General features: G+C 43.5%; 1 long non-coding RNA gene across 1 annotated transcript in view; it reads right to left on the reverse strand.

The window, feature by feature from the left end:
- Positions 1-555: 555 nt before the first annotated feature.
- Positions 556-19,216, reverse strand: part of LOC112543882 (uncharacterized) — a 149,172-nt gene continuing 130,511 nt past the window's right edge. Inside the window, exon 4 of the long non-coding RNA XR_003087166.2 lies at positions 556-741. This is a non-coding gene — a long non-coding RNA (uncharacterized LOC112543882). The remainder of the gene's footprint in view (positions 742-19,216) is intronic.

Consider the following 19,216-nt stretch of genomic DNA (forward strand, 5'->3'; position numbering starts at 1 on the left):
TTCCTGAGTCCAAAGCAAAAATAACCGCATGAAATCTTTCAATTTTTTTAAACACAGATCTTCAAATTTAGGTTATCTTCTGCTTTTCAAATTTGCACAAGAGGTCCCAGTCTGCTAGACACTGGAACCTGAATAGCTCTAACAAGTGAGTCAGTGAATCTTCAAAACCATGCAGAAACTGAATAGGAATGTGGACTTAGAATGAATATGCAGGAGCCAAAATGAAATATCCATTGTAAAATCACAAATGAAAAGGGAAAAAATATATCAGTTGATGGGGAAAAATCAGAATAATTTCAAGAAGATTATTTGTGAGCCAAATTGTCAGTTTATTCCACAGATTCTACATTACCCTGCACCTTCTGCAGTCACCCACTCATTGCAAGGGGAGTACAAAACAAGGGTGATATGCTATTAAATCACAATGGGAATGAATTACAAATCAGTGTGCTGGGGTATCTCATAACATAAGGTGCAAGGCAATGAAAAATACAGTCCATTCATTCAATACACAGTAGGAATGGTGTTCCTAAACTCTATTTGTCTGGAAATGGGTGACAGGGGAGGGATCACATGAGAATTACCTGTTGTGTTCCCTCCATCTGGGGCATCTGGCATTGGCCACTGTCGGCAGACAGGATACTGGGCTAGATGGACCTTTGGTCTGAATCAGTATGGCCGTTCTGTTCTTCTGTTCTTCTTGAATCGTTTGATTCTAAGCTCCTTTCAGAGTCTTTGGATCTGCCAATATTAATAATGAAAATTACTGCCCAGCTTGCAGGAGATGACAATTCACAATGTGTATTTTGTTTCACTTTGCTTTTAATTAGGAGTATAGATACTGTACTCACTATAACCCAATATATTTCCATATGACAATTTAAAACCATGTCATTTATTCTGACCTACCTTATCCTTGCAATATGCTTGCCAGCCTCATAACGTTTTCAAAAGGATTCAGACAATTATACCAACTGTCTACTGCTGTCAGTATATGGATAAAGCTGTTTATCAAGGGAGTAGAAGGCACTAAAGATAGCAAAGGGATTATTAAAAACCCAATGGAAGCAAATGCCCCAGCCAGGGACAAGAAGTATTGCAGCAAGTAGTATGAGGGGTGGTTTTTCTAAGATGCTCATTCCCATAAGCATCAATTGAACTACATCTTTATGGGAGCTTGTTTTGAAAACATTTCAACACATTTATTTGAACAATCAGTTCACTATCAACAGTATGCCAAGGGTTAGAAACCTGAATAAACAAGGCACAGAAACTCTTCCTGGCGGGTGCTGCATAGCTACAATTCCCTTCCACCTAGGGTTGCCAGGTGTCCGGTATTGACCTGGACCATCCGGTATTTTTGCCTCCTGTCCAGTAAAAAAATTCAGAAAATACTTGACATCTAAAATGTCGGTTATTTTCTGATTTTTTCCCGGCCAGAAGGTGAAAATCCTGAGTGCTTACCGGGTTCTGCAGGGGAGCTGTCCGGCCCGGAGCAGGGAGACAAGATGGCTGCCAGCAGCCTGTTAGGGCCAAAAAGCCTCAAAAGCATTTCTTAAAGGGGCCATGCTGTGGGTTTTTTTATTATTTTATTTATTTATTTATTTATTTTGCTTAACAACTTTGGTCTCCCCCCCTTTTTTTCTCAACAGAATATTTCCCCCAGTGGTTTTTTGGGGTTTTTTTGGGGGGGGGGGTTCAGTATTTTCGGTTAAATCATCTGGCAACCCTATTTCCACCTCAAAGTTAATGGTACAGATTTCCAAAACACCACAACTCCCACAATTTCCAACCCACCATCAGTCTCAGCCTGGACTACTCCACACGAGAGCCACTTCCTGGACACTACAATGCAAATAAGTGATGGACACTGTGGCGAGGGCCCCTCTTTCTCTGGCCAGCATTTGGGCTGACAGCCTTCTGCCTTTGTCAGGGGTAGGGGAGGGCTCTGTCTCTTTCTCTTCTCTTCGCTCCCCCCTCCCTTCTAACTGGGGAGGCTTTTAAAGGTCTCCAGAAGGCCTGAAGTGGAGTCATCTGGCTCCAATCTGCCTAAGCCTGCTCCCTGCCAGCTGCTCCTAATTGCCCTGTAGCTCTCCACCCTTACTTATCAGGCCTTTTACCCTTTGAGCTGCCTTTTCCCCCACTCTGTAGCAGCCCTGTAGCCTGACCTTGTCATAACACATAAACACCACGCTATACCAGAAACCTACTGACCACATCCTCTATACGTATCTACATGCCTCCAGTTTTCATCCGGAACACATCACATGATCCATTGTCTACAGCCAAGCCTTAAGATGCAACTGGATCTGCTACAGTCCCTCAGAGAGAGACATACACCTACAGGATCTCTATTAAGGATTCTTGAAACTACAATACCCACTGAGGGAAATGAAGAAACAGATTGACAGAGACTGGCAGGTACCCAGAAGTTACCTACTACAGGATAGACCCAACAAAGAAAGCAACAGAATGCCACTGACCATTACTTACAGCCCCCAGCAAACTTCTCCAACACATCATCAAGAATCTACAACCTACCCTAGATGACAATCTCTCACTCTCACAGACCTTGGGAGGAAGGTCAGTCTTGCAACCTGAAGGCAGGCAGCCCCTAACCTGAAACAAAAACTTACCAACCGCTACACACCATACATCAGAAACACTAACCCAGGAACCAGTCCCTGCAACCAACTCAAATGCCAACTCTGTCCATACATCTACCGTAGTGACACCATCATAAGACCTAGCCACATCAACCATACCAACAAGGGCTCATTCACCTGCACATCTACCAATGTGATATATGCCATCATGTCCCAATGATGCGTCTCTGCCATATACATTGGACAAACCAGACTGTCTCTATGCAAATGAATAAATGAGCACAAATCAGACATCAAGAATGGCAAAGTGACATACAAAAACCAATAGGAGAGCACTTTAACCTCCCTGTACATAGTTAGGGTATGTCTACACTGCATTCCTCTTTCAAGAGGAATGCAAATGCAGGATAACCCGTTAAGGGTTATTTCGAAAGAAGGGGTGCCTTTCAAAATAACCGTGTCTACACGGCATTTTTTATCTCAAAATAGGGTATTTCGAAATAGCGGCCGGACACAATTATGCAAATGAAGCACGGGAAATTCAAATCCACACTTCATTTGCAATTTCGCTTGGCTGCATTTGCATTCCTCTCTCAAAAGAGGAATGCAGTGTAGACATACCCTTACAGACTTGAAAGCTCCCATACTTGAGCAAGAAAACTTCAAAAACAGACTGCAGTGTGAAACTGCTGAGCTGGAGTTCATATGCAAATTTGACACTATCAAAATAGGTCTGCATGGGGTTTGGGATTGGCTAGCTCATTACAATAAGTATTATTTTAATCAATTTTTTAACCCAAACATAAAGTTATTGATTGGATATTTTTCAATTTGAAAGAAAAATTAATAACATTTTCAATAAAAATTTCTATGAAAAAACATTTGGGAAAAAAATTTTTGAGGGGGAAAGTGGTTCTGTTTTGTATCTGACTAAACCAAAAAAATTTTTTAACTTTTCAAAAAATTGCACTTCTTGTGTTTGGACAAGCTCCCAGCACTTTCTTCTGTCCAGCATATAGTCCTGGCTACATTTTCTAATTTCATCACAAGTTTGTATTGCATCAAATAGGTTTATAACACTGTATCACTTACATGAAGGATGATATGTATTGTACCAGGCACCTCATTTTAACTAATCTCTTAGTTATTAATGACCTGCAGATTTCAACACATAATGCAGGAAAGAAAAGAAACGTAGCTGTAATTTGGTTCTGAAAATAAAAGTAGATTGCTTCCAGCATCAAAGGCAACTTTGCAGAATGGGAAGGAAGCCTTAACAAGTGCTGTTGCTTGGCTGCTCGGTATATGTGCAGAGAAGCAATAATTATGCTAACGTGAGGCAGTCTCAGCTATGTCAGGAATCAGATGAAAAAACACATCACTGTGGGTGTGTCTAGACTACAGGGTTTTGTCGACAAAACTATACCTGCGTCCACACTACCGCTGAGTTCTGTCGACATAATGTCGACAGAACTCAGCAGTTTTGTCGACGCTGGTAAACCTCATTTCACAAGGCATAACGCCTTCTGTCGACAGAGTTCTGTCAACAGAAAGCGTTATTGCATGTAAACTGTCCTTGCGTCTACACTGCCATGTCGACAAAGCAGCTTGCTTTGTCGACAGAACTGAATGTAATGTAGACGCTCTTTGTCGACAGAAGCTTTGTCGACAGTATCTGTCGACAAAACTTCTGTCGACAAAACCCTGTAGTCTAGATGTACCCTGTGTGTCCACTGTGAGTGGAATAGTAGAATAAGGATCTCAGAAGTTGCCTGAATCCAGCATGGGTTTGTGGTTTTGCTACAAAATTTATCTTCTGACCTTTCCTATGAGGGATGGAGGGAGATTAAGGCAACAAAGGTCTGAGACCATGCATCTCACACTTCCAAGGGTAGGTTCTTGTCATCAGAGCCATCATTTCAAAGTAGAACTGGGTGAAGATTTTCAACCAAAGCTTTTTTATTTGTGTCAATTTCACCAAATTGTTTTGGTTTGGGTAAAAAAAATTAAAAGCAAATAGAAAACTGAAAGGTGTCCTTTCAATATTTTCAAAATGAAATGTTTCAATTTTTCAATTCACAATTTTAATTAAAAAAAAATAACAACTCTTAAAAATTCTCAAAAGTGAAACATTTCATTTCAGGGCGATCGACTGGGTTGATTCCACCTGAAATTGAATTTTCTTTGACATTTTTGAAAATCAAAATGTCTGAAAATAATTTTCAGTTCAACCAAAAGTGAGGTTTTCTGGGTTTTGGTTTGGGGTTTTTGTTTTTGTTTTTTCTGAATTGCCAGCACATGAAAAATTCCATTATTTGAACAGCATATTTTTAAATCTATTCAAAATGTCCAGGATCAGGGTGATCAAAAATTCTGCATCTAATTCCACCCAGTTTTTCAACAGGAACTTGGGTTTTCAATTATACACATTTTTCATTAAAAATGTATCTATTGTCCACGGACATTTTTATTTTTTTGCTTGAAAAATTAAATGCCTGAAAACTGAAATATTTCTGCTCTGAAATGCTACCACAGTGCCTCATACAGATAGTTCAGGTTCCTTATGTTCTCAGTCTCCTCTGTGGCCCATGCCTGCAAGCAAGACTTCATCTCCCATGGTGCACCAGGGCCATGTAACTGCCAAGATACAACTGTCACCCTTCACTAGGTGGGGAGATCAAGGTACGTCATGAGAGATGTAGTCTGATCACTGAGCCCAGTCTATAGAGGAGAATTGGAGCATGCAGAACTGACTGGAACTGCAACCCCCAAGAGGCATGTCAGAATAGAGATGTTGCTTTTTAGATTAAATGCTTCGTATTTCAAATTGTTGCCGCCACCACTACTTCCCCAGTCAGGGTCTCTCTCTCAAGCAGCTCTGCACAGAGCAGTGACTGGAGCAGCCAATATGAGAAGTGGCTTGTCTCAGTGATTCTGCTCCCTGTGTAGGGCCTGGCTGCCCGGGACTGGGGCCAAGAGTGTGGGGGACTGGCCAGTGGTAGGACAGAATCCCTCTCCATCCTCCCCCCTGCCACAACTGGCCAAGAAGAAATCAGCGAAGGGGGGTTCTTGACTCCACATAGCTCCTCTACACATGACCTAAGGGTAGATACAAAGGGGCTGAACTCAATTGTACCTGCTGGGGAAGCACAGTGGATGCATAGGGCCAAGGGCCTGACTGAAGAATGAGAAATGCAAAAATCCTCTCCCAGGAAGGTGAAAGCGTAAGGCCTGACACCTGAACCTGCAACTGTGACAGGGTTGCTCAGCGCCAATCCCTGCCCCTAGAGCAAGTTGTCTGTGTAATGATTTGTCAGATAAGCCAGTTTTCCTCTCACTGACAGACAGCTGGCATGAACGATTTTAAGTATCTTAACTGAACAAATGATCTTGCTTACTAGTGCTGCAGTGCACTGCCAGACCCTTTGAACATCTCTATTCGCCTACAGGAAAATCTGGGTCATGCTGAAGTGAAGGCAATGGCAAAACTCTCATTGACTTTAATAGGGCCTGGATTTCACTGCTAACCTTTGCTGGGCTGTGGACAATAAAGTGTGTTTGTATATGACACACATAACCAATGCTGAACATGACAGCAATGCTCGCTGTTCATTCTTTTCCTTTTCTGTGAATAAACAGACCATGGTCTACAGCACTATCAATCCAGCATTACCAGGCCCGCTGACCGGAGGGGAATAGGGGGCCCGGGCCTCTCGACCTCCACTGCTGCTATTGTGGTAGTGGCAGTGATGCCAGCTGGAGCCCCAGGTCCTTTAAACAGCTGCCAGAATGCCATGCAGCATGCTCCATGCAGCTCTGGGGGTCGAGGGGAGCACACCATGCTCTAGGTGGGGCTTATGGCCAGCGGCCTCTGGCCCCGCCCGTTACGCTCAAGGTCCCATCCCTTCTGGGAGCACAGAGCCAGCCCCCACATCTTGCCTAGGAGGCTGTGGAGGCTGTTGGCTGCCCTGAGCACTACACAACCTACATTTACTACTAATTGTGTATCATAGAATCATACAAGCCAGAAATGCTTGAACCGAGAGGTGCTGTAGAAAGAAGCATTTTTAAAAAGATGTACACTAAAGGTCTCTCCGTAATTATGCACAGATCTACTCCAGAGTTAGAATGTCATCATTTGGGCTGACTCTGGTTTTTATTATATGGCTGGGATTCCCCCCCCCCCTCCCCCCGACACAATGTATTGTTCAAATTGAGTAATATATCCACAGTGGGTTTTAAATTGTTACATGAATACAGAAATACAGAATGGTTTGGAGATACAGTACAGCTAATTTTTGGCATACATGCTCCCCATGGGTTCAATTGTAAAATTTTAAGCAGCAGTTGGACACGCTAATACTTCACTCTCTATCGTGCATTTATTACAGTGGGAACTAGTTCAGCATAGAACAGGAAAGAAAGCACTATTCCTTATCCCTTTTATGCACTTTCCAGTACAATCTAGTTGTAAAGTATAGATGTCTCCCAGATGCAAGAAAATTAAGCCATTTAGTCTCCTCTCTATGCATGTGCATACATTCCCGTTAGTCTTAATAGGAGCTATATGCAAATAAAGGCAGAAGAGACCACTACTGTACAAACAAACTGTTAAGCAATCCAAAGGCTCACTACATTTTTTTAAAAATAAATCTGAGGATGTTATGAGGAATGCTGTTTTATAAAAATTGCAAATTCATAATACACACTTCCGAAGATGTCCAATGCACGATAAACATTTAATATGTAACCTTTAAATAAGCCATCCCAAAACTCAATGAAATATTAAAGATGAGGAATATAAAAATTATTTTTCGCCTCCAGAAATACGTATTTTATACTAGACACAGCTCTAAAATTAGGCAGTGATTACTCTTTTAAATTATTTTCACAGAATTTTGTTAACTGTCATTTTTTATCTTATTGGAGTTTGTGTATAACCCCCAAGTAGAGGCTGTGTTCCCTCTTTGTTTTGTCAAGGTTTTTTTCAAAGCTGCTAATGAGTTGTCAACTAGGCAAATTAAAATCAGATGCACTGAGCAGTTATCATATGCTATATAAAATTATTTTTAAATAAATCGTTGCAATTTTAATTAATCTTTTCCAGTGTATCCAATTACATGTTTACCATCCCCCCCTTTGTATAATTTACCACGAATATGACAAAAGTTGGTTCAATTATAGTTACATACTAAATGTTATAAAGAATTACATCCTTTCTAACTTTAAAATAACCAATTCTGTAGCAGGGATATTATCGCTCTTAAATCCTATAGTCTGGTTTAAAATGTCTATGTTAAAGGTATTACTCTCCTAAATTCCATACATTTTTAGAGAAGTAGCCATAGAATCCCTGTTAAATTCTAATAGACTTTTCTTAAAGCCTAAGATTTGAAAAACCTTTGATCTCACTTGTTAACTACATTTATTAAAAAAAAGAACCTTAGCACTTACCTTTCATGGTGCCTTTCATTTTCAAAATGCTGCACTAATTACAGTGATCCTTAACAATTCTATGATGCAAGTATAGATTATTATCCTCATTTTTCAAATGAGGAAATGAAGTCACAGAGAAGTTAAGTGACATATGTTAGGCATTCAATGTCAAAACCAGGATTGGCACTCAGATGCTCCTGGCTAAGATCAATACTACCTGTATATTATCATGCAATTGGCTTCTCAGTTATTAAAAATAATGTAGATACCAGAATTTATTGTTGGATCTAGATATAAACTGATCTTTACATCACTATGCCATCCCTTTTGGCTTACTCCCAGATCACTTCAAACACCATTCCTGTACGTTATATTTGGGGAATGAAAGAATACATCTTTTATTGGCATCTTTGGCAGTCAGCACTAATTCCTGGAATAATGAGTGGGGGTAAAGATAACAGATGCAGTTTGAAATGTACAACTATTTTTTGATACTTCTAAGCTCCATTTTCAAAAAACAAATTTGGAGTCCTGTAACTCTCATCCACCAGAACAGATTAAAATGTGGCCCTCTACCACACTGCTTCAGATAAGTTTAGTAGTCCTTGTATTATGTCAGTGAGTTGGTAACTGTCACCTAATACCATAGTTCCTTCTTTTTCCATACAGCATTCATAATCATTAAAGGGACTAAATACCAAGTGTTTCTAACTGATGCATGCTTGTCAAACGAGACATCCATGTACATCTATTTGACAGGAGTTTTGAATAGATTTAAGAATTTATTGGGGATCATTTACTATGACCTACAGACTCAGGCTTGCAACAGAAAGGATTAAAATTCCTGTTATAGATACATTGGGAGTCTAACTCATTACCATGTTGAAATCTCCTGTTCTTTTGCTCAATGTACTATATTGCTTGTTCATGGTTGATTGAGGTATAAGACAGATTAACCTTCAATTCTGCAGTGACAGGTTTTAAGGGTCATTGCAAAATTTCATTGTATCTGGATGGCTTAAGCATATTCTCTCCAAATGGCAAGTGTCCTAAATTTGAACTCAGTTTTCCCTTCTACAGGAAAGGTCTGTGCTGGCAACAGAAAGAGTCTTTTCAGGTATAAACCAGAAAAGTATTCATCACAGACCAATTCTGATTGTAGTCCTAAGTGTTATATGCATACATATAGTTCTAAAATACAGTGGCTTTAAAATTCAGAAGCTCAGGTAATGATGAATAGTCCTGCAAGACTGCTTTATCTCTTTGGCAGGTATTCAATTAATTTTTTTTAAATTAATGGAGATTGCCTATCTCCTAGAACTGGAAGGGACCTTGAAAGGTCATTGAGTAGAGTCCAGTCCCCTGCCTTCACAGCAGGACCAAGTATCATCCCTGACAAATTTTTGCCCCAAATGCAAGGATTGAACTCACAGCCTTGGATTTAGCAGGCCAATGCGCAAACCACTGAGCTATCCCTCCCCCCAGGAGGGATCTGTATTACAAATACATGCAGGTATGTAATACAATGGCTGCTAGCTCACTTTTAAATGATGTCACCACCCTTCTTAGCAACTTTTAGAATTTTTTAAAGATGTATGTTCTATGAAAATTCAAGTTCTGTATTGTAAAATCTTCACAGCAGGCCATCATCCATCAGTAAAATAAAGGATAAATGCAGACATTATACCAGCAATAACAGAGCAAATGCAGGAGACCTTGTTTCTACTGCTTGGCTCAGATCCTTTATAGCAGACTCAAAAAAATGAAGATAACATGGGCTTCAACAAATATTCACTTAGACTGAGATTGTCAAAGGAACCTATAGGAGTTAAGTGTCCAGCTATTGGGGTCCTTTTAAAAATGCTAGTTTTAAACAGAATCCTGGAGTCGAAAGTGGAGAAAGGAGTTAGTGACATATAAAACTCCATGCATGCTGTAAAAATTAAAATAAATATCAGTCATACTGAAACACATGCAGGACACCTTCCTGAAGAGCGGATTATGTCAATTGTCAACTGTCAGCCATGTGTAACGGAAGGAAAGTGAGATTCAATGGAAGTATGATGAGCTATCCAACTGGCTCATCTAAAAAAGCAATGACTTCTGGACCTCACTGAAAAAACAAGGGTATTCCTTGATGTAAAAATGACAAGGTCAGTGAAAAGAGAAGGTCAGTGGAAAATAATTCCACTGAAGTATTAGTGTGACCTTCAACAAAGTTGCTAATATGACTGGACAATAATTTGAAGCATAGCCTCATATAAGGACAATTTATCATTTGAAACAATGGCCTCTTTCCTTCTAGAGCCACAGTAAAGAGTTACTGGAAAGGGGCTTAAACCTGGGCCAAGTATTGACCTGTTACTCCATACTAGCAGAGGTAAACTTACTGGTCTTTAAACTGTTACTAATGAAGCAGCTATGACAAATATGCCAGAGAACTTCCCTGCATAAGGGAACACTCATCACCAGTTCCACCTAGTGGTCACGCAGGGATGTGGCAGGTAGTCTCCCGTCCAGGCATTCCCCTTCCTCACTACAGTGCTGCACTGCAATGGTCTGTCTTTTAAACTGCTCAGCCTCTGCCCAGATCACATGTCCAAGTCCACCACTTTCAGGGTGCCCAAAGAGTTCCATGATGGGGAATCTTCAGAACTCAGCAAGGGCTTCTGGGCTTCTAGTGTCTTGAGGTCTGGAGCCTTGTATCTTCAGGGTCTTCCTCAACTTGGCTCCTTGCCAAGGGATAGATTTCTATGATTTCCCCCTCTACCGCATTTATGGGTTGGTAGGGGAGCCCACCCTCTCCACCTGGCTCCAATCCAGGACCCAAGGATAGGCAGCTAAGCGCCACACCTTGGGGTGCTATGCAACTGCCCCCCGGATCACTTTCTACCAGTGTCCTCTCTTCCCTCAGAGTGAAGCAAATCACTGCACACAAAAATGCAATTGCTGATCTACAAAAAGTCACCAGGGCCTCCTGTGCAGGGATGGTCAGGTCACTATCGCCAGGCCTCATACAGAAAGTGGTCCTGAGATGCTCCTTCATAGGAGTGCAGAGCACAGGCCAGCTCATTTCCTCGTCGGCCTACTAGTGAGCGACTGCTCTTTTAAGCACCTGTGGAGTAGTTCGATGCAGGCTATGAACTGGAAGCTTATGCAGGGTTTGCAGTTGCGCTGGGGCGGAGCCACCTGGATCCAGAGCAGCTCCTCAACTGGTTTTTCCTCAGCGTGGAGTTTGTATATCCCATCACATGTTCCATAAACTGCAGAATCTGCAGCTAATTACAAAGCATCGGAGTCTTACTCCTTTGAGGTGTCGAGAGTCCCCAAACTCCTGGCTTCCCCATTTCCACAAAGCCACTAAGTTAGCTAAAAGCTTGACTCGTTGTCTTTTGGATATGTACTGGGCTGTCCTTATCCAGATCTCTTTCATTGCTTTCTTGTTTACTCTCCCCACAGTCCCTTAGGGTATGTCTACACTACAGGACTAATTCGAACTAACTTAGTTAATTCAAACTAAGCTAATTCGAATTAGCGCATCTAGACTTAAAAACTAGTTCAAATTAGTGTTTTGCTAATTCGAACTAGCATGTCCACATTGAGTGGACCCTGAACCGAAGTTAAGGCTGGCCGGAAGCTGTGCCAGCAGGGCATCAGGTTACGACTTAGAGTGTGGAGCTGCTGTCTCAGGCTAGCCCAGGGCTGTGCTTAAAGGGACCCAACCCCCACCCCGGACAGACAGTTCTCAGGGTTCCCCGCTTGCTGGTCTACCTCGATGAGGGATAGCTAAGTGGTCCTGTCTTGGAGTGCCCTGAGTGCCCACACTCGGCACATCACAGCACTCGGCCATCAGCCCGGCTGCACTTGCTGCAGGCTGCCATCCGGTGGGTCAATCGGGGGGCTGTCAGGATCCAGGAGACCCTGCAGGAGAGCTTCCACCCCGAGGAGCCCGCAGAGCCACCCCAGTCCTCCTCATCGGGGGCTCGTACCCCATTCCTCCCTCACCTTCTTCCACTTACCCCTCCCTAGCCCCCCTTCCTGATGTACAAAATAAAGGACATGTGTGTTCAAAAATAGAAACTCTCTTTATTTAACAAAACTGAGGGGGGGGATTAACCTCTGGGGAGAGTGGGGAAAGGAGGTGGGAGAGGGGAAGAGAGAGGGTGGGAGAGGGGAGGGAGAAACCTGGGAGGAGGGAGCTGGAAGTGGGAAGCCAGGGGAAGAAGGAAGAGGGGAAGTATCAAACTATGGCACGCCATATCTTCAGTACTGTGTACAGATGTGGTCTCCTCACCCCAGAAAAGATGTTTTGGCCTTGGAAAGGGTTCCGAAAAGGGCAACTAAAATGTTCAGGGGTTTGGAACAGGTCCCATATGAAAAGAGGCTAAAGAGACTGGGACTTTTCAGATTAGAAAAGAGGAGACTGAGGGGGGATATGATAGAGGTCTATAAAAGCATGAGTGGTGTGAAGATGGTGCATAAAAAAAGTTCTTCGTTAGTTCCCATAATATAAGGACTAGAGGACACCAAATGAAATGAATGGGTAGCAGGCGTCAAACTAATAAAAGAAAGTTCTTCTTCACAAAGCAAATAGTCAACCTGTGGAACTCCTTGCCACAGGAGGCTGTGAAGGCTAGAACTATAACAGAGTTTAAAGAGAAGTTAGATAAAGTCATGGAGGTTGGGTCCATGGAGTGGTATTAGCCAGGGGGTACTAATGGTGTCCCTGGCCTCTGTTTGTGGAAGGCTGGAGATGGATGGTACGAGACAAATGGCTTGGTCATTGTCTTCGGTCCATCCCCTCCAGGGTACCTAGTGTTGGCTGCTGTCAGCAGACAGGCTACTGGGCTAGATGGACCTTTGGTCTGACCCAGTACAGCCATTCTTATGTTCTTAGGTTCTAAGCTCAGGGCTCAGGGTCAGGGGTCTCACTGGACCACCTTGATTTTCATGCAAACATGCTCCTGGGTTTGCATGTGGCCTTTGGTGGCCAGGCTGGCTGCTCTCCTGCCCTAAACGGCCACTTTCCTGTGCCTAGTGTGGAGGTCGTGGACGTTGGAGGCCTCCCCCCAAACCTGGATGAGGTCCACGATCTCCGCACTAGACCAGGTGGGCGCCCGCCTCTTGCGGCCCTGGGCAGGCTCCTGGGAGCCACCAGCCTGGTCCCAGGAAGAAGCAGAGGGTTGGGTGGCAGCGGGTGGCTGGCTTGTGCCGTGCCAGGTGCAGGGTCTGCTGGCTGGGGGCTGGCAGGCTTGCACCTGGCACGGACACCGTAGCCAGACCGTGCCCCTTTAAGGGCTCCGGGGTCAGGAGGGGGGCAGAAGAATTTCCATGGTTGTGCCCAGAGTGGCCACAAGGGCAAGCTGGGAAGGGCTAACCTCCCACTAGTTCGAATTAAGTGGCTACACAGCCCTTAATTCGAACTACTTAATTCGAACTAGGCGTTAGTCCTCGTAGAATGAGGTTTACCTACTTCGAATTAAGTGCTCCGCTAGTTCGAATTAAGTTCGAACTAGCGGTTTGCATGTGTAGCGCCTATCAAAGTTAATTTGAACTAACGGCTGTTAGTTCGAATTAACTTTGTAGCATAAACATACCCTTATTGAGTTAGAACAATACAGTCATATAGGAAATTCCAAAACTTACTACAACTATACAGTAATTTAACTCACTGACCGGGTCAGTTACAATACCTGTCCTCATTGCATATCAGTATTCATAGATAAATATCCAGCCAGCCACTACTCATTCAGCACACTGCCTTTCCCCTCATCTTGATTATTAAAAGCCCAATCCAGTTTCCACTGAAGTCAGTGGAAAGACCAAGCCCCGAATCACTAATGATTTCTATAGAGACAGCACATAGCTATGGGCATATGGACTGCCCTCCCATACTCTAGATGAAAGGTATTATTATTGCAGTATTGGTCATTTATGGGACACATCCTAACTATTGTGCATTGACATGAAATTGCATATTTCTCATATTGTTTAGTATACGTCACTCTAAAAAGCTAAAAATGATTACTTGTTTGTTAAGTTTCATAGAACATTAGAACTGGAAGGGACCTCAAGAGCTCATCAAGTCCAGTCCCCTGCCCTCATGGCAGGACCAAGCACTATCTAGATTATCCCTGATAGATGTCTGTCTAACCTGCTCTTAAATATCCCCAGTGATGGAGATTCCACAACCTCCCTAGGCAATTTATTCCCATGTTTAACCACCCTAACAGGTAGGAAGTTTTTCCAAATGTCCAACATAAACCTCCCTTTCTGTAGTTTAAGCCCATTGCTTCTTGTCCTATCATCAGAGGCTAAGGAGAACAATTTTCCCCCACTCTTCCTCTCTATGACACCCTTTTAGATACCTGAAAACAGCTATCATGTCCCCTCTCAGTCTTCTCTTTTCCAAACTAAACAAGCCCAATTCCTTCAGCCTTGCCTCACAGAACATGTCTTCTAGACCTTTAATCATTTAATCATGCATCTGATGAAGTGGGTCTTTGCCCACAAAAGCTTATACTCCAACACTTTGGTTCGTCTGTAAGGTGCCACAGGACTCCTCGCCGCTTTTGCAGATTCAGACTAACACAGCTACCCCTCTGATACTTAATCATTTTTGTTGCTCTTCTCTGGACCTTCTCCAGTTTCTCCACATCTTTCTTGAAATGTGGTGCCCACAACTGGACAGAATACTCCAACTGGGGCCTAATCAGCACAAAGTAGAGTGGAAACTTAATCTGCAAACTTAATAAGCATATTCTCTATGCCATCATCTAAATCATTTATGAAGATATTGAACAGAATTGGTCCCAAAACAGACCCTTGCGGAACCCCACTTGTTATGCCCTTCCAGCATGACTGTGAACCATTAATAACTACTCTCTGAGGGTGTCTAGACTACATCCCGCTTTTGACAGAGGGATGTAAATTAGGCACTTTGAAATTGCATATGAAGCCGGGATTTCAATTTCCCATGCTTCATTTGCATAATTGTGTCATGGCGCTCTTTCGAAAAAGCACTATTTTGAAAGTAAAACCACAGTCTAGAAGCGGTTCTTTCAAAAAGGGAAAGAAAGGAAAAAAAAGTCTTCTCTTTGCGAAAAAGCCACGTCTAGACTGTGGTTTTACTTTCGAAATAGCACTTTTTCAAAAGAGCACCATGATGTGATTATGCAAATGAAGCATGGGAAATTCAAATCCCCGCTTCATTTGCAATTTCAAAGTGCCTAATTTACATCCCTTTGTCGAAAGCGGGATATAGTCTAGACACACTCTGAGAATGGCTATCCAGCCAGTTATGCACCCACCTTCTAGTAGCCCCATCTAAGTTGTATTTGCTTAGTTTATTGATAAGAAGGTCATGTGAGACTGTATCAAATGCCTTACTAAAGTCTAGGTATACCACGTCCACCACTTCTCCCTAATCCACATGATTTTTATCCTATCAAAGAAAGCTATCAGACTGGTTTGACATGATTTGTTCTTTACAAATCCATGCTGACTGTTACCTATCACCTTATTTTATTCCAGATGTTTGCAGATTAATTCCTTAATTACCTGCTCCATTATCTTTCCTGGCACAGAAGTTAAACTGACTAGTATGCAGTTTCCTGAATTGTTCTTATTTCCCTTTTTATAGATGGGCACTATATTTGCCCTTTTTCAATCTTCTGGAATCTCTCCTGGCTTCCATGATTTCTCAAAGATGATAGCTAAAGGCTCAGATACCTCCTCTATCAGCTCCTTGAGTATTCTAGGATGTATTTCATAAGGCCCTTGAGTATTCTAGGATGTATTTCATAAGGTGACTTTAAGACATCTAACTTTTCTAAGTAATATTTAACTTGTTCTTTTTTTATTTTATCTTCTAAATGTACCCCAATTTCACTAGACTTCACTATGTTAGGCATCTCTTCATCATCAAACTTCTTGGTGAAAAACCGAAACAAAGAAGTCATTAAGCCCCTCTGCCCTTTCCAAGTTTACTGTTATTGTTTCTCCCTCCTTACTGAGCAATAGGCCGACCTCTCCTTGGTCTTAGTTTAGTAATAGGAGGGTTGCCAATTGATAAATTGCTCAGACTTGAACACCATTGCCTGCCCCTTCATCAAGGCCCTGCATCTTCTCCCAAGGCCATGCCCCCCACTCACTCCATCTCCCCTCCCTCTATCATTTGCTCTCACTCTTTCTCACCAGTTTGGGGCATGGGATTTGGTTGCAGGAGGCAGTGAGGGTGCAGGGTCTGGGCTGGGGCAGGGACATTGGGTACAGGAGGAAATGAGGGTGCAGGCTCTGTGGTGGGGGGGCTGGATACACGAAGGGGTGTAAGGTGCAGGATCTGGAAGGGAGTTTGGGTGTGGGCTCTAGGCTGGGGAAGGGACTTGGGGTGCAAAAGGTGGTGCAGGCTCTGGGAGGGAGTTTGAGTGAGGGGTGCAGGTTCTGATCTCTGAGAGGGAGTTGGGTGTAGGAGGAGGATACAGTGTAGGATCTGGGCTGGGGGTTGAGGAGGGAGTGAGGGGTGCAAGCTTCAGTCAGACAGCACCTCCTTCAGGTGGTTCCTGAAAGCAACCAGAACATCTATCTGGCAGCAGCTCCTAGGAGGGAGGGGAGCTCCGTGTGCTACCCCGCCCACAGGCACTGCCCCCGTAGCTCCAATTGGCTGCACTTCACAGTCAATGGGAGCTGCAAAGTCAGTGCTTGGCTTGAGGCCAGCAGGCAGAGACTCCCAAAGTCTTTCTTCCCAGGGTCATGCTGCTGCAGGGAGAGATGCGTACCAGCCACTTCTGGGAGGCATACCTGGGTGGTCGACAAATGCCTTTGATGTCGACACCCACGCGTCCAGACTACCACGGTGAGCCGACAAACAGCTGATCAGCTGTTTGTTGGCTCAGCGCGGCAGCCATGTAAATTTAAATGAAGCGGCGATTATTTAAATCGCCGCTTCATTTTCCTATGCCTGGTAGCCTAATCTACATGCCTCTGGCAACAGAGGCATGTAGTCTAGACGTACCCTTAGCTCCTGCATTGCTGGAGTGTTAGTGGGCTAGAATCTCCCAGACTAGCTGCAGTAGCCTCCGTGAAGATAGGCAGGACTAGTGGCAGAAGTTTGGGAGGCAGGGTTCAGAGCCCTGATGAGGATCAAGCCTGAGTCAGTCTCTGGGATCGACCTGAGGGGGGGTCTCTGGGATCGACCTGAGTCTCTGGGATCGACCTGAGGGTCAGACCTGGAGAATGAACTAGGCATCAGGGTCTATGCTGAGGTTCTAGGGGTCAGTCAGGAGTCAGAGCCAAGGTTAATACCAAATCAGAAACAGGTCATTCATGGCAACTAGGCAGGGATCCACAGTGTTGCATGGGCACTTTCTTTTAGGCCCCAGAGGTTTGTATAGAATTAAGAAGCCAAACAATGATTGCTAAGGCAACAGTCACTCAGGTCTCTCTTGGCAGGCTGTCCCATGGAGATTGTTGCTCACAGGGATCAACCAGGTTGCAGCTGGTGTTGGGCGGAGATGCTGGTTATCTAGCGATGTTAACTACCAGGTTCAAGTCCTGTTTGCAGGAAAAATACATATGTGATGATTAATTACCATAGCCAATAACTTTAGATCTAGAGAGCTGTCATGGCTGAGGTAAGATTGAGGACAGGCTGTCACTACCTAGAAAAGGCGACATTCCGCCACCACAATATACAGCCTCCAACTGCTAAATATCTACCTTTTGCATTTTCATGGCAGATGTGTTCTTAGCAGGAAAAGGGAGAGAAAGGCAGGTGTCTGCCACCTTGTACACAGATTGCTCCACACTGATTGGGCTTAGCAGCTTTGGCAGGCAGTCCACCTGTTGAGGCTGCCAGGTGCCTGGGGGTGGGGCTGCACATGCACCATGCGCCCGGGGAAGGGACCACGCATGTGCCACGTGCCCGGGGCCCGGGGCACAAGAATGGCTCGGGCTGGCCCTGGTCACAAGGCGGGTGTACATAAATGCCCCGGCGGGTGCCATGGCACCCACGGACACCACTTTGGGGACCACTGACCTAGGAGAAAGAACTTGGATCTCAAACAAGAATGTTAGGCCTCGCCAGCAGGCATGTAAAAGTTGTGCCAATCACGCCCTCTCTGTTGGTCTGTACCTTCAGGGATATGTTAGTACAATGCTTTGCCATCCCTCAGAATCAATACATCGTGGGTTCACCTAATAGCCATGGAAAATGGACAAAGGTGACTCTATTCTGGGAGCGTGTGGCCCAAATATGAAAGCTGGCTTCCCTGGGGGAACCGTGATAAGGGAAGAAGCCAAGAGACTGAAAAGAAGAAGTGTGCATGTTGCTGTCTGAGACAAAATAGGAGGAATCAAAATCCATGGGAAGGGCTAGCAGACGCTGTATTATGGCTCAGTAGCAAAGAGGAATGGAATATGAATAATCATAACTGAAACATAACAAGAAAAAGTATTGGACATCTCTTAGGGCTCCAGGCCTTCTCCATCCTAATCCTGAGAGCTCTTCTGACCAAACCGGACCAAAGAGAGAGAGAGACCAACATGACATTGCCACTTCCATCATCTCCAACTAAATCACAAATACCACCTCAGATGTGAGGTTTTATCTCCCCCACATGCTTTCTGTGTTCTTTTTTCCTTCTTATCTTATTTCTCTTCCCTAGCCCTCTCCTTTTTCCATCTGTCTAATAAGTGTCTGATTTAGCAAGCCAAGACTGCATATTTTACAACACTGTTGTAAGACTGTGACCAGAAGAGAGGCAACTACACACAATACCTTAAATTGTCTGATGCCAGTACGAGTTTGCCAGGTCTTAGAGTGGCTTATAAGATCATGTGCTGTTCCAGTGTTTTTCCAGCAATAAGGCTGGATGTGAGAGTCAACACCAGAGACAGAAACTGCATTTTCTATGTTTGGTATTCTGTTCTACCCCTCTTATATATGTTTGTCTTATTTAGTCTTCTAAGAAATGGGATTGGATTTGAACAAAAATAACTCCAGCCCATCTTGACTAACTTCTCCTCTTTTCCTCAGAAGAACAGTTATTACCATCTAACAGACTGCCAAACAAGGATTTTTTTTTTCTCAACCCATAAAGGGAAAAGGAACAAGGGATGTTGTTAAAATGAAAGCCTTACTTTAAAATTACATTTCAAAGGTTTTAACTGTTTTT

The sequence above is a fragment of the Pelodiscus sinensis genome, chromosome 17 (genome assembly GCF_049634645.1).
Source record: "Pelodiscus sinensis isolate JC-2024 chromosome 17, ASM4963464v1, whole genome shotgun sequence".
NCBI lineage: Eukaryota > Metazoa > Chordata > Testudines > Trionychidae > Pelodiscus > Pelodiscus sinensis.